General features: G+C 38.4%; 1 pseudogene; it reads left to right on the top strand.

The window, feature by feature from the left end:
• The first annotated feature begins 2,303 nt into the window (after positions 1-2,303).
• On the top strand, positions 2,304-3,234 carry LOC144249383 (large ribosomal subunit protein uL1m pseudogene; annotated as a pseudogene).
• Positions 3,235-14,554: the final 11,320 nt, after the last annotated feature.

The following is a 14,554-nucleotide window of genomic DNA, read 5'->3' as shown; positions in this document are numbered from 1 at the left end:
ATAAAAAATTTACAGTTCAAAGAATAGAAAGACATTCATGAGTATGAAAAAGAAATGAGAAAAAACAGAAGCAAATTTGTTTTACATAAAATGCTTAATATTTCGTTGGAAAATAGCACTTCACATGGAAAAAAATTAGCTTACACTTATTCCTGCTTTGCCATCCCCCCCCCGACCCCCCTTTGCAGTGCTGAAGGTAGAACCCAGGACTTTGCATGTGTTACTTTTTAAAAGGTAGCATTACACAAGATTCATTTTCTGGGTGGCATTATCAAGCTAAATTTGGTTAATAGAAAAACGTATCTTACACTCAGAAACTAAAAGTTGAATATTCTAATTAAGCTTCTTGGTAACCTTGGAAAATTTAGTGTATTAATCATTTGGCCAATTGAATCGATTTGCTGTGAGTTGGTCATGAAAAGAATTGACTAAGAGCTAAGTTCTTGAAACATTTTAATTTAATTCTCCTTATGAACATATGTTTTCTGTCATCCCTGTTTTACAGATGAGAAAATGAATGCTTTCGCTGGTTGGGTAATGTAAGATATTAAGTGGGGCTGTTTAAGCCAGAGCTTGAATTGTGTGCTTAACCTCAGAACTAGCTCTCTAGCACCTAACTTGCTCTCTGCTCCTGGTGGCCTCACAGAGCACAAACTATTCCAGCAGGCATCCTTTCTTGCAGGACGTCTTCTAAACTTCCAAGACTAGGTGTTTCTCTTCTGGGTTCCCAGTGAACTCCATTCACATCTCCATTGTAGCAAATGTATTGCTTTGAAAGTGTCACCATGTGTTTCCACTTGCCCAGGATATTGTGAGTTCCTGGAGAACATAAGCACATCTTGGTAGCCCTGGTACCTGCCACAGGATCCTTGCACACAGTGGGTGCTCAGTGAGGGCATACTCAACACAGGTGGATTTCAGAACGTATCCAGTCTCGTATACTCATATCTCCATGGCTCTCTGAATCAAGTTTGCCTAGCTTGGGTGCTGTGGTTGCACTACTGGGTTTGATTGGCATACCAGATAGCAATCCAAGCAGCAATGGGAGGTGTTTTCAGATGGGAGTTTGAGTGCTTGTAGATACCCTACTAGACAGCATCACTCCCAGGAAGGCAAAGGAGAATAAGGGAGGCCCAAGAACAGTAGTTTTCTGTTTCTCTCCCTAACTAACCACTGTGTTTTTCAAAGTACCTTAATCAAACAGTCATCCTGATTCCCTCCCAAGATGAGAAAGTAACTCCAGGAAAGTGGAGGTCTTGTTTGACTCATTCTCTAGTAAATTTCCAGGGCTTAGGGTAATAGTTCACACCAAGTTAGTCCTGATTAATAGTTGTTGAATGAATAAGCCTTAGTTAGGTTCCTCATTCCTATCTCCAAAGCTTCTTTTAGCTTTAATATGACCCATGTGACCCAGGGACTGCTCTGGGAATTTTACCCAAAGCATCTTATCAACCTGTCAGGCATATTAGGGAGAAAATGAGGATGAGAGGGAAAAGGTACACTCAGACATTGTCAGTAGGACTGCAAATTAGTACAAGCACTTTGGAAAGCACTATGGATATTCCTCAAAGGAACAACCAGATGACCCAGTTATCTTACTCCTTGATATTTATCCAAAAGATCTTAAATCAGCACACTATAGGGATGCAGCCACATCAACATTTATAGCAATACAATTCACAGTAAGTTGTGGAACCAGCCCAGGTGCCCATGAACACATGAATGAATGAAGAAAATGTGGTATATCTATGCAAGGGAGTTTTACACAGCTATAAAGGGGAATGAGATGATGGCATTTACTGGTAATTGAATGAATGGATGGAATTGGAGAACATCATGCTAAGTGAAATAAGCCAGGCTCAGAAGGTTAAGGGGCCAATTTTTTTTCTCATATGTAGAAGCTAGAGCACAATAAGAAAAACAAATAAAAAAGAAGTGGATCCCAGGAAAATAGAGAGATCAGTGGAGCAGAGGGAGAGAGAGGAGGCACAGGAAGAGGGAAGAACTGTGGAATAAAATTGATAAATACATACAAATACACCACAGTGAATTTCACCTTTGTAAACAGCTATACAGCACCAATTTATTTATTATTTCTTTTAGGCTACTAGATGGTTTAATGAAATCTTTTCTAATTTCACTTTTAACAGGATTAAATTTGAGGAAAACAATCATATTAGACACTAGAAAAAATTCTTTAACTCCTAGAATTATATTTTTGATATTCAGGAAAAATTAAATGTCTTTTTTGATATTGTATGGGATTAGAGACCATACACATAACACAGTCCAGAATGGTGAACATGGCAGTAAGTTTTAAGATGTTTCAGTAGAGTCTTGATACATGGTCAAAGGCATAGTTTTTCCAAGATGTTTTAATACTTTTTCTGTTAAGTACCAGGTACCCAAGATATTTTAGTTCTGCTCTAGTGAAGCCTGCAGAGAAAACAAGTAAAGGTGCCAAAGATAGAGTAACATAGGTATGATAGAAAGGCAAATGTATGATAGAAAAAAATAAATTCATATGTCTACATGGAAGGTGAACCTGACAGTGATGTCTATTTAAATGCCCATACTCAAGGCAGGTATATAAGGTGGAGAAAGCTATTTATCTACTGAAAATTTTAAATTTTGAACTTCACTAATCCAAAGCAATGTGTTTATCTTGATTTGACTCAGAGTATAGAGTATAGCTCTGAGAAAAGGAACAAAATCGTACCATTTGCCAGTGTTGTTAGTTTTCCATATTCATTTGCTTCAGAAATCAATAAAGTTGCAGTATTTAGAGGGAATGCACCAGAGATTGAAATAGCAATAGAAAATAGATCTATATTTGCAGGAGGAACTACTCTGATTCAGAAGATTTTGGAGGATGATATTATATAGACATTTATATAGCTGTTCCAGAAATAATACTTGAGCTTCATCCATTAAAGAAGCTGAACAAAAGTTTTCCAGAATTTATTGGAAATTCCATTGGTTAAGACCTTCTAAAATGCTTGAATATCTATAGCTAGACATGAAATTAAGGTAAATGAAGAAAGAAAGAATTTTCTTAAGGTCAAAGTAGCAGATTGGTTATGTCAGGTAACCAAATAGCTGTCAATCTACAAATAGTTATAGACTTGTAGTCATAGACCAATTATGGATCCAATTATGGTATCAGTTTTCCTTTTTAGCTCAACACGTGAAGGTTTGTTAAACTTAGGGATTGATCTGCCAAAAGAAATATAAACTGAAGAATTAAACAAAGAATCTGCTTAAAGTGTTGAATTGTAAAATTAGTTTCGGTGAATTAAGAATCATCAGAGCTGGGTACAGTGGTGCATGCCTGAAATTCCAGTGATTTGGTAGACTAAGGAGGATTGCAAGTTCGAGTGTAGCCTCAGTAACTTAGGAAGGCCCCAAGCAACTTAGTGAGACCCTGTCTAAAAATAAAGACTAAAAGTGATTCAGTGGTCAAGCACCCCTGGGTTCAATCCCTAATGCCACTCTCTGCTCTTCCAAAATCATCAGAGAAAATTTCTATATTTGTTGTCTTGCTATTTCTTGATGGTCACACTTGAAAGTGAATTTTAACCCTGAAAAATCTTAAGAAAGGAAACTATTGATACAAGCCTTGTATTGGCAGTGTGCTCTTGAGCCAGTTTATGCTGAATTAACAAAAGGAACATAAAAACAAAGCAAGTTTTAAAATGAAGCAATTGTTGACTAGGAAAACAAAAATTGTACAAGAAAGAAAATCTAAGTGTGGCTTAACTATGAACAATATTTAAATGTAATTGTACATAAACACTGCTCATTTAACAAAAAGTTATGGTATAATTTTATGGAAAGAATGGGGGATATGAAATGTGTATTCATGTCTAATAAATAAGAATTTAATTATAAACTAGTATTCAAATTAAATTATGCTTGAAGAACTCCTGAAGTCTTCTAGAAAAAGTATTTTAAAACTATTTAAGCCTCTCCAGCAATCTGTTAGAATACCAAAAAGATTCTCTCACAGTGTACTTAACCAAAGCTTAATTAATTTTATATGAATATTTTATTTGGTATCATTTAGATTATATACACTTATTATGAAAGTATGAGGTGTCATTATCCCATTTTACAGATGAAAAAACTAGTGAGTTACAGCACCAATTTAAAAAGAAGCAATAAGTAAAGAGAAGGAAGACCAGCAGAGTAGAAGTAGGATAACAGGCGAGGGAGGAGGGGAAGGAAAGAGGAAGTACTGAGGAATGAAATGTATATATGATTATATATTTGTTATATAAAACTATAATGCACCAATAAAAAACATTTAAAAAAACAGTTTGACACTCTCCTCTGAAGTTGAATATAACCCTTAACCTAACAATTTCACTCCTAGATTGCACATGGATAAGATTGAATAGATGTAAGAATGTTCATAAAAGCACAGTTCATAATATCAAGAACCTGTGAGTAACCCAGACAACCAGGAAAGGCAGTGTTGGTGAACAAATTCTGATATATTCATATAATAAAATACTATAAAAAGCCCCAACCAAATGCCTGCCACAAGCAACACCAGGGTGGATCTTACCAATTACACTTTTTGTTTTTATAAAGTTAAAACAACATGTATGCATACATATACTTTTTGAAATATGTATAAAACAAAAAAGACTTTTTATTTTTATTTTATTTTCATTTTATTTTTTTTGTGGTGCTGGGAATTGAACCCAGGGCCTTGTGCATGTGAGGCAAGCACTTTACCAACTGAGCTATATCCCCAGCCCTCACAAAGGAGACTTGATAAGATCCTATAGAAAAGAATGCCAGGGAATATTAATCATGTAACTAGAGATGAGGGATCATTTTGGCTTGGGAGAAGGAGAGAAATCAGATGAATGCGGATCTATAAGATTGATATATGTTTTAATTTCTTGTCAAAGTCCTAGTGTTGTTTTTTTGTTTGTTTGTTTGTTTGTTTGTTTTTGGCAGTGGGGGGAGGGAGAGTTTCAGGAGTTTTAACTTCATTGAAAATAACAAAGAAGGTCATGCATGGATCAATGCATGTTTTGTGGACCATTAAATACCAGGGGCCCAATTATAAAATCATCTGTTTTAAAAAGAAGTTAGACTAAGATGAGGGAAATAAAGTTATTGGTCATAAGAAACATAGGAGGTTTGAGTCTGGACCACAGATAAATGATTCAATTCAAAGGGTCAGATGGAAGGTTCAGAGCTTGTGCTAAAAAGCTCCATTATGAAAATTATCTACACGACAGCCTCTCAGGAGTACATTACAAAACACCCACCTGAAGATTGTATTTTCTTTTGTAAATATTCTATTCCATTTTTGGATGGCACCCAGACCCAGCTCAGCAAGACCAGCGAGTGACTTGGAGATCCCTAGCAATGAAGGACATGGATTCCTTGCTTTTCACAATGGAACTTTCCTGTCTGCTCTAAAGACTCTTCTCATGTTCTCTTCTTCCTACAAGGCATTAAATGTGAAATAAGGTCTTGCCACCAAGTATCCTTTTGCAACTTCTGTTTCCCATGCTTATAGCACTGTGGAGCTCTGTAATGCATATTGGAGTGCTAAGAACACAGGCTACTTGGAGGCGATGAGTTTGTTGTCATTGTTTTAAATAACTAACATGTTACTGGGATTCTTCTGTTTCAAGTACAGAAGCTTGCTCTGTTTTTTTTGGATTCCTTAGGACCTGGAGAAAACAACAACCTGTTAACTCTGATCCCTGGGATGGGCTCTGCTGTTCTGGCACACAGTAGGCACTTCAGAATGCTTGTTGAAAAAACAAGCATGATTTTCTAAATACTAATTTTTGGATTTCAGAAGAAAGACTGGTTAAGAACATACTTCCTATGGACAGTGTTTTCTATAGCAAAAAAGATCAATCTAAAAAGTATGAATGTATATATGGCATATGTCAAAAGAAGTTGAAATCTTGAACTATCTTTGGGAATTACAGACACTGATAGGCATTGCACTTGAGGACATCCACATGGCAAGAACATACCTTCAAAGAGTGGATAGAATCTGGAAAGGCAGCATATGTGCCTGCGCACATGCACACCCCCCCACCCCCACCCCCCACACACAATGATTGAGCAATTAGGAGACCAACAAAGCCTTCCAACCTAGATGGCCCCCTTGTTAAAATGACAAATTCTCCAGATGACATGGATACAAACCTTGAATTTCTTTGCCAAAAGACAGAAGCACAGTCTAATGTTGGTCATATTAGAAACCAAAAGGGAAAGGGGAAAATGAAAGACATACTTAAGTCCTTTGGGATGAAGTTAGTCATCAAAGTGAAAGAAATACAGAACTTTCCAATAAGGTTAGCCATCAAAAGCAGATATTCGCAAGAGCATACCTCTAGAATGAAGAAGAAAAAGTCCCTTTTCCTGTACTTTAAGGGCATTTTATCCAAAAGGAGAACAATCCCACATACGTTTCAGGAAGTCATAGGATATTCATGCATAGACACAAGTTCATATTTTCCCAATGGAGGACATTTATATTAAAAAAAAAAAATCTGAACCTTCCCTCTGCTGGTGACTACTCATTCTTCGAGTGACTCCACTTGCCAAACTACTTCATTTTTGTTGTTTTTTTTTTCCATCTAAATACCTGTGTTCATTTTCCCCTAAATTAATATGCTTTCTGGTAAGCTGGTCTCCAAGCGTAAAGTCATTTCTCATGTGCATGTTTTGCAGGCACAGCTGACAGCCAGCTCTTGAGTGCAGTCATGCTGTCTACTTGACCCGACTTGCCTCCACTGGAACACAATGGTACAAGAAGCCACCTCATGGCTGCCTGAGGTGGGGTGGGGCAGAGTCCTCAGAAGGTGCTTCTTTTTCCTTGGCTACCTAACATTTCTCCCCACCACTCCAAATTGGTTGCTAACCTGGGCTTCACCCCTTTCTGCTGCTCTAATTCCCTTTGGAGAGTGGGGTGTTGTGTGAAAAAATAAGTATCACACTTACCAACACATGCTCTGGGAGACTGGGATCAGTGTTCAATGATACAACATCAGGATCCCTGCAGGCTGGTGTCTTACGGGTTTGCACCCACACACAAGCAAACATAGGGATGGGTGGAAAAAGAGCTACCTGGAGCTTCAAAATACAGCACACTGAAGATGGGTTGTGGCTAGGTGTTTTTACCTCCACTAGTCTTCGAGTTGTATTATGTCTTCCTCCTCCTCGTCCTCCTCCTCCTCATCCTCCTCCTCGTCCTCTTCTTCTTCTTCTTTATTATAGATGGACACAATATCTTTGTTTTATTTTTATATGTGGTTCTGAGGATTGAACCCAGTGTCTCACACAGGTGAAGCAAGTGCTCAATGATTGAGCTACATCCCCAGCCCCCTCTATATCTTCTTTTAAAAAAATCCTTTACGTATAACTTACATAGAGTAAACTGTACATATTTAAAGTGTTCTTTGTTGATTTTTGACATATGCTGAGAAATTATCACTGCTAAGATTACAAACATTTCTGTTCACTCCAAATGAATTTCTTTGTAGATTTGGACAATTTTTATCTTTAACTTGAAATTCTTCTTGGTTTTGAGGGGATTTGGCTCACTTAGAAGCCCAGGGTTTAACATGGATTCTCTGACAGAATTTAAGAAACCCACAGTGCTACCCCCCACCAGTGCACCTCTTCCTGGGGAGGTGGGGCTGGAGGGAGAATTCTCTGATCAACAAGGCTCAGGACTTCTGTTTTGACTCACACTTGTCCTGAGGCACATACTGGGTTCCAATAAAAGGCAGTGAATCTGTCCTCCATTTGTTTATAATGAATAAGTCATGCTGGAAGCCAGGCATCTCCTTTTTTTCTCTCCTTTGTTATGGTTAGGCAAGAAATCAGAGGCAGAGACATCCCAGTCAAAGTGTAGTCATCCTTAAAGTGTTCAGTGACTCCAGCTTAAACAGTTTAGGACTCGTGACTCAATGAGGACCCCTACTGGTGATACCAGGAGGCCCAAGCAGAGGAGCTAAGGCCTGCCTTTCCCACACCTCAGGGGCAGAAAGGGGTGACTTCCAGATGTACAAGAGGAATGGAAGCTGCAGCTGAGGTCCTTGCATCCTGCATCCTGTCCGCCTCACCTGCAAGGAGGGGCGAGCTCAAAGTGTGAGTCACAACCTTCAACCTAGGCCCACACTGGAGCAATTAACTACATTTTTGCTTCAGGAGAACCTTCCCTCAGCTGCAGGCCACCCTCAGGGTACAGCTCTCTAGGCTACAAGCTAATAGCCTTCAACTCTGTGAATTGTAAAGCCCTAGGTTTAAAAAGCAAAGTTGCATTATTATTATTTTTTAGCCAATCCTTCTTGGCCCACTTCAGATTCCTATACACAAGTCCTAATGGGAGCAGGGGTCGGGCGTGGGGGTGGAGTGGAGGAGTGTTGTCTCAACTAGAATTAATGCCAGAATCAAGTCAACATAAAGTAGATTTATCGACTGTTTCAATGCATTGAAGCAAAGTGCTTTGTTTTGAGAACAAATCATCATAGCAACTCAGCCACCCCAGTTACAGTAAGCTCAGCACAACCAAAATGAAAATCCTTACCAAGTCTTGGGATTGGCTGGGGAGAGCCACTGAACCTCAGTTTGCAGCTTCAGGTGCCATTAGCCAGCACAGGGTTTGATTTTGTAATTTGCTGAAAGGGATGCTTTCAATAATAATAAAGCTGTAAACCTGGATTTGAACAAAGGAGTTCTAGGCCTTTCCCCAGCCAATGTACATACAGGCAGCCCTCATGGCCAAGCAGCACCACTGCTTTGTTAAAATAGAAGGCTTCAGAAAAGTTCTGGTTGTTATTCACTGTGACTTGTGGATGTGTTCCAAGTTGGAGGTACGTCTGATTACATAAATGCTCGTCTTTAAAAAGAGGCAAATAAATACAAAAACAGGTTTTCTGTAGGTGTGAAAGGAAGAAAAGCAAGGCCACTTTTATTATTTTCCTCTACCCCCAGCTCTGAGCTTTAGCCCCATTGTCTATTGTTCTCTGGGGCATTTTCATTCTCCCAGTCTGCTCTGCTCCTGCATCCTCATCACCCATGAACAGACCACCTTCGACCTGGGCCTCACCCCAGTCAGTCTCTTTCCCCATCTTGACCTTCCCTGTGGATTCTCAGCCTCTCAGGCTGGAGTGTGTCCCAGGCCCCTGCCCCATGACCAAGGATGCCCAGTGCACTCTGTGGTACAGCTTGAGGCCACTAGCACTAGGGCTGCTGGACTCCTAACCTTTGGGGGTCAGTGTTTTGAAATTCTCTCCTGCCTTTCAGGCTGGTTACTGTGATTAAGTTCCCTCTCTCTTTCCTCCCCTAGTTCTGTCTCTATCTTCCACCTAAATGTGGGCCTTGTCTAAAGCTGTCTGCTGGTCCTTCCATGTTCCTTCACCTTAGCCATTTATTCAAAACCTTCACCTCTCACTTCTGTGCAGATGTCTCCTAAATCTTAAATGGAGCCTGACCCATCTCACGGTAACTATGAAATGGAGCTAATCCTTCTTCCTCTAAACCAGGCCCTTCTCCAGACTTGCTTTTTTTCCCTGTAAAACATTCCCATCATTTTCTGAGTCCAGGTTTCAAAACTGGGCATTAATTAGACTCCTCCTAGGCATCGATTTCCTTTGCCACATAGACTGGCCTTCTTGGATGCTTCTTTATGTCCTTCTTTCCTTTTCCAAAGCCATCTTCCTCTTTCTGGCCCTCATTACCTATAGATTGGATTGGTACAGTGGCTTCTGCAGTGATCTCCCCACCATTCCTCACTGCTAGCCATAAGAAGTGGGAGAAAGAAGGTGAGCTTTGTGATTTGAATTTGCAGTTATTTCTGCTGTGGTTTTAATTTATCAATATCTCTAGAGTCCCAGTCTCCAGGCTGACAACTATCAAGTCCCCGACACACTGTAAGTGCTCAATTAATAGTAGTTTCTTTCCATCAAATGGACTTCTTGGTCACAACTTTTCCTTCTGCTTTTATACTGAATTGAGAACCAGCCTCTTATGCTATCCCTTGGGAGCCTAGTACAAGGTGGGCCCACTATGTTGCTTTTGCCTCACTGTTCATAAGTCTTTAAACACCATTGTTCTATTTCCACACATCTTTGCTGAGCTGGTGGACTCGACCGAAGGGCCCCACTCACTTCTGTCTGTTGAAATCCTAGTTGTTCTTTCAGACCTCTCTGGATTTCCACCACTGCTCTGAGGCTCCTCCTGGTACCTCTGTGGATATGTCCTCCTCCTCTGACCTCCAGAACACTTACACCTCTCCTGTGTCATTTTTATTCTGCTTGCTCATGTTCTAGCTTTGATGTCTCTTTATGACAAGACTTTGCATCCCTGGATGGCAGAGACTGTTACAGCATCAAACTCAGACAGTTCTTCACCTTATGCAATAAATGGCTGATGCTGGACAGACCTGCCCAGTCACACTTTTTTACTAAATTTTCTTCTCTCCTAAGTGACCAGGTGTCACCCTTGACAGAAATAAAGTTGCATGGGGATGCAATCTCTCACTCAGACAAAGGCAGCATCTAATTGACACCACATTCTGGAGCTGAAAATCATAGGAGAGGGTTCCTTTCAAATTTGCTATGCCACCACTTCATTAGATGTGGTTTATTTCCTATTTTCACTAATCCCAGGAAACCCCTTTGAAATCACAAATTTTGTTTACCTTCCAGTCCTCAGAGAGTCATGCTCTTCTCTTATAGAGATATGGTGGTCACACAGATAGATCCCTGGGACAATTTAAAATTCTTCTTTTCTCATCCATGAATCTTTAACACCCATAGATTATCTATGGCTCCACAAGGGAGGAAATCAGATCAAACACTGGGCTTTGGCAAATAGAATGAGAGTCCATTGAGCAACAGGCCAGCCTCTTAAAATTGTCTGTAGTTCTTAAAATTAAAATTAATATCAACTTGTAGTTTTTAATATATTAACATCATAGTAACAAATTATACTTCTCTTTATATTTAAGAAAAAAAAAATATATATCTTACACAGCATATATGTATGTATGTGTGTTATTCTCTTTTACTTGGTCAAGTTTAACTTAAGGCTGCATGTGGTTGGAAGTGAGTCTTATCATTATATGGGAGTTATATGAGCTCATGTTGGCAATACTCTTGCAAAGTGTAATTTTCAAAAAGTTAAAAGTCTCTTTAAAAAAAAACAGAAGTCAAAAGATTCTACTTGACTGAATTAATTAGGAAATCAGGAAGATGTTAAAACTGGTTTAGGAGAAAGTCAAGGATCTGGAGGTTTAGAGTTGGTCAAAGAGATGCAGAAATAAATTTGCCAACAACTGCAAACCAATTTGCTTTTTCTAGAGCATATTTATAATTAGATACACGAAAATGGACACAAACTAGTCTCACAAACTGCTCCTTCCCCAAAATCTGTCCATAGTGTTTCATTCTGGGCTCTAGAATCAGACTACTTGATTTCTGATCACAGTTCACCATTAACTATGGGTGACTGTGGGCAAATTACTTAACCTTTTTGTACTTCATCTTTGATCCTGTAAAATAAGATTGAGTATCTTTATGGTTTTGTTGAGGATTAAATGAGAATGCATGAAGCTTCAACAAATTCAAGTCATATACTCCTATTAAGAAAAGGTTCATTACACTGCCAAAATTTTTATTCAGATATTAAAGCATTTTGAGTAATAACCTATCCCACATCTCTTTAAAAAGGGATATGAAGCTACATTTTAAAGACAAATCAAGAATAATTAAATCATTGAGATGAGTCAATTTGTAAACTAATAATTAAACTTGCTTAAAAAATTACAGTAAACTTCAGGTGTCTCAAAAGTGTGTCTTCCAATTTTGATGTCAAAGGAACAAGTATCTTTGTGGTGGGCATACCAGGAAAATTAAGCTTCCTTAAGATGTCCCAGGAATTATGGTTACTGTGCAATCATTGTGTATCAGAGAATTGAGTATTTTCAAAAGGAATCCTCCTTCCCTTGTTTAAGAAGATTGTTGCAGAGTGAAAATAACCCATAGAAAAGTGTATTTATGCCAAAAAAAGTGGAGAGTATGTTGATGTTGCAGAAAGTGCATCACCAGCGAGTCAAATAGCACAGGCAGTGAGTGGTTCACCAATGTTCAGCTTTAATTATTTATTCTGCATAATGAAAAAGAAGATACTTTGAATTTTAAGTACTTACTAACATGTTGCTGGTAATATATGCCCTTTCATTATACATTGTTATTTTTGCTTTTTCTGTAACACACTGTGGAGGATATTGAATAAATATAAATTTTGTCACATGCACACATGCTTGCACACACACATTGGTGACAGATATATTTTAGTTTCATCTTCCTCTCATCCAAATCTTGACTTACACAACCATAAATTTAAAAAACCACTAGCACAGTGGTAAAGGCTGTTAAAAACTCAAGAAGTTCTCAAGTTCAGGATCGGAAAGGCAATAGCTATGAGGGAAAATAATAAAGCATAGTGACAACTCATTTCGGAGCCTGGTGACTTGTGAATATACTCAAGGCTGAGAAAATAATTTTCCTAATGTGTCAGTTTTTCAGAGGCCATTTCTAGGTTAAACTGAAGACAAAAGAGATTTTCCCTAAAGTCCTCTGAGCCAAAAAAAAAAAAAAAAAAACACCCAAAAAACAACAACAACAACAAAAAAACAAAATAAAACCAAAGATCAAATTATACCTGAAAAACAAGAGCGAAAGTTGATAATGTCTGTCTCCTTCCTCTGGCTACTTTCCTCAGATTTGCTTAAAGAAAGTTTTCCTGCTGAAGACCCTGGCTTAGTCTTGTACTGTCACCTCACCACCACCAAACCTGGATTTACTCCTTTGTGTCCTGATGGGTTGATGAAAAAGACAATTATCTTCAGGCCCTGCTGAGCTGGGGAACTGCATTCTCAGTAGACACCCAGTCTACTAAGCCTCAGACTAAAGGATCAATGACTTACAATATTTATGGCCCCTATGAAAAAATGATTTTTTTTGGTATAATCTTAAGGAATATCAAGAGAGGTACTGTGATTTAAACAAATAAAACTCAAAATGATTTCTCACAATATTTCATGTGTTTAAATTTTTAGACAAAAAAACTTACAAAATCAGGTTCAATTTTTTATTCTTAATAAGGCCACTTACTTTATGAGTGCTCACTGGCTTACATCATTAAATTTTCAATTATTGGGTGTAAGTTCACTTTAAAAACAAACTAAGTAACCAGATTGCCTCTTTTCTTCCACCCACCCCTTCTACCCCTAAGGGCACTGATTACATTTTAAGGCCCCAAATTCTTAGAACAAAGGAGATGTTATAGTTTGGATGTGAGGTGTTTCCCAAAATCCTATATGTGAGACAATGCAAGAAGGTTTAGAGAAGAAATGACTGGGTTATGAAAGGCTAAACCCAATGGGTGAATTAGTCCCCTGATGGGAATTAACTGAGTGGCAACAGAAGGTGGGTAGAGTGTGGATGGAGGAACTGGGTTATTTGGGGCGTGACTTTTGGGAATATATTTTGCATCTGGTGAGTGAATTCTCTCTATGCTTCCTGATTATCATGTGATAATATAAAAATTATTAAGTTAATTATTAAATTAGCAAGTCTATATCTGCTTTCCTGTGCTACACTCTTCCACCAGGATGTTCAGCCTTACCTTGAACCCCAAGTAATGGAGCTGGCTGCCTATGGACTGAGACCTCTGAATCAATGAGCCCCTAAATAAACTATTCCTCCTCTAAAATTGTTCTGGTCAGACCTTTTAGTCACAACAGTGACAAAGCTTCTGATTATTTATGATGAATGGGATACCTTTGGTTTACAATTTTGATAATGAGAGTTAAATAATGAGACAGACAATGCATTTTAAAGCTGAGATTTAGTTAGTTAAATAGAGAAATGGTTCTTCACTGTTATCCTGCCCATTTACAAATTCTGCAAACATCAATCTACTTCAGGAGCTTCCCTTATCAAGTTTACACATCAGCACTTCTGCCGCTTTGCAGCAGCATCTGATGCACTTGAATTTCAGGAATTAATGAGGAGATGGGCTATGTCACCTTGCTCTCTAATGGCTCTATTATAGACTAAGAGATGTGGACAGGGAGAATGAACAAATATGCGCAGCCCAGGCCTTCAAACAATCCAGGCCTTTGTAGGTCTTTTGTATCTGAATAAATACAGAATCTGGTCTTTACAGCTAAGCTTCAGCTGTGGGTCTCATACTTAAATGTGCTCTCTACTCAATACCATTTACAGGACATCAAAATGCATTCATGATTTGTCTTCTATAAGATTTTACATTCAGGTTCAAGAGTACTTCTTGAAAAGAAATTTTCATCTATTGATCAGGTAGATTATACTTTGATATATATGTCTCATTATGTGATTTTCTTATTTTTTCCTCAATGTGAACCAATACCAACTCATGATATTTAAGCCCAGTAGCTAGAAAGCAGGAAATCACAGAGGTGCCTAACACACTGCAGCAGAGCCTAAATTTTTCATGCTGTTCTACAGTAAAGATT

This window comes from Urocitellus parryii, chromosome 11 (assembly GCF_045843805.1).
Source record: "Urocitellus parryii isolate mUroPar1 chromosome 11, mUroPar1.hap1, whole genome shotgun sequence".
NCBI classification, from domain to species: domain Eukaryota; kingdom Metazoa; phylum Chordata; class Mammalia; order Rodentia; family Sciuridae; genus Urocitellus; species Urocitellus parryii.
The sequence above is the reverse complement of the archived record's forward strand: the minus strand, read 5'-3'. Positions and strand labels throughout refer to the sequence as shown.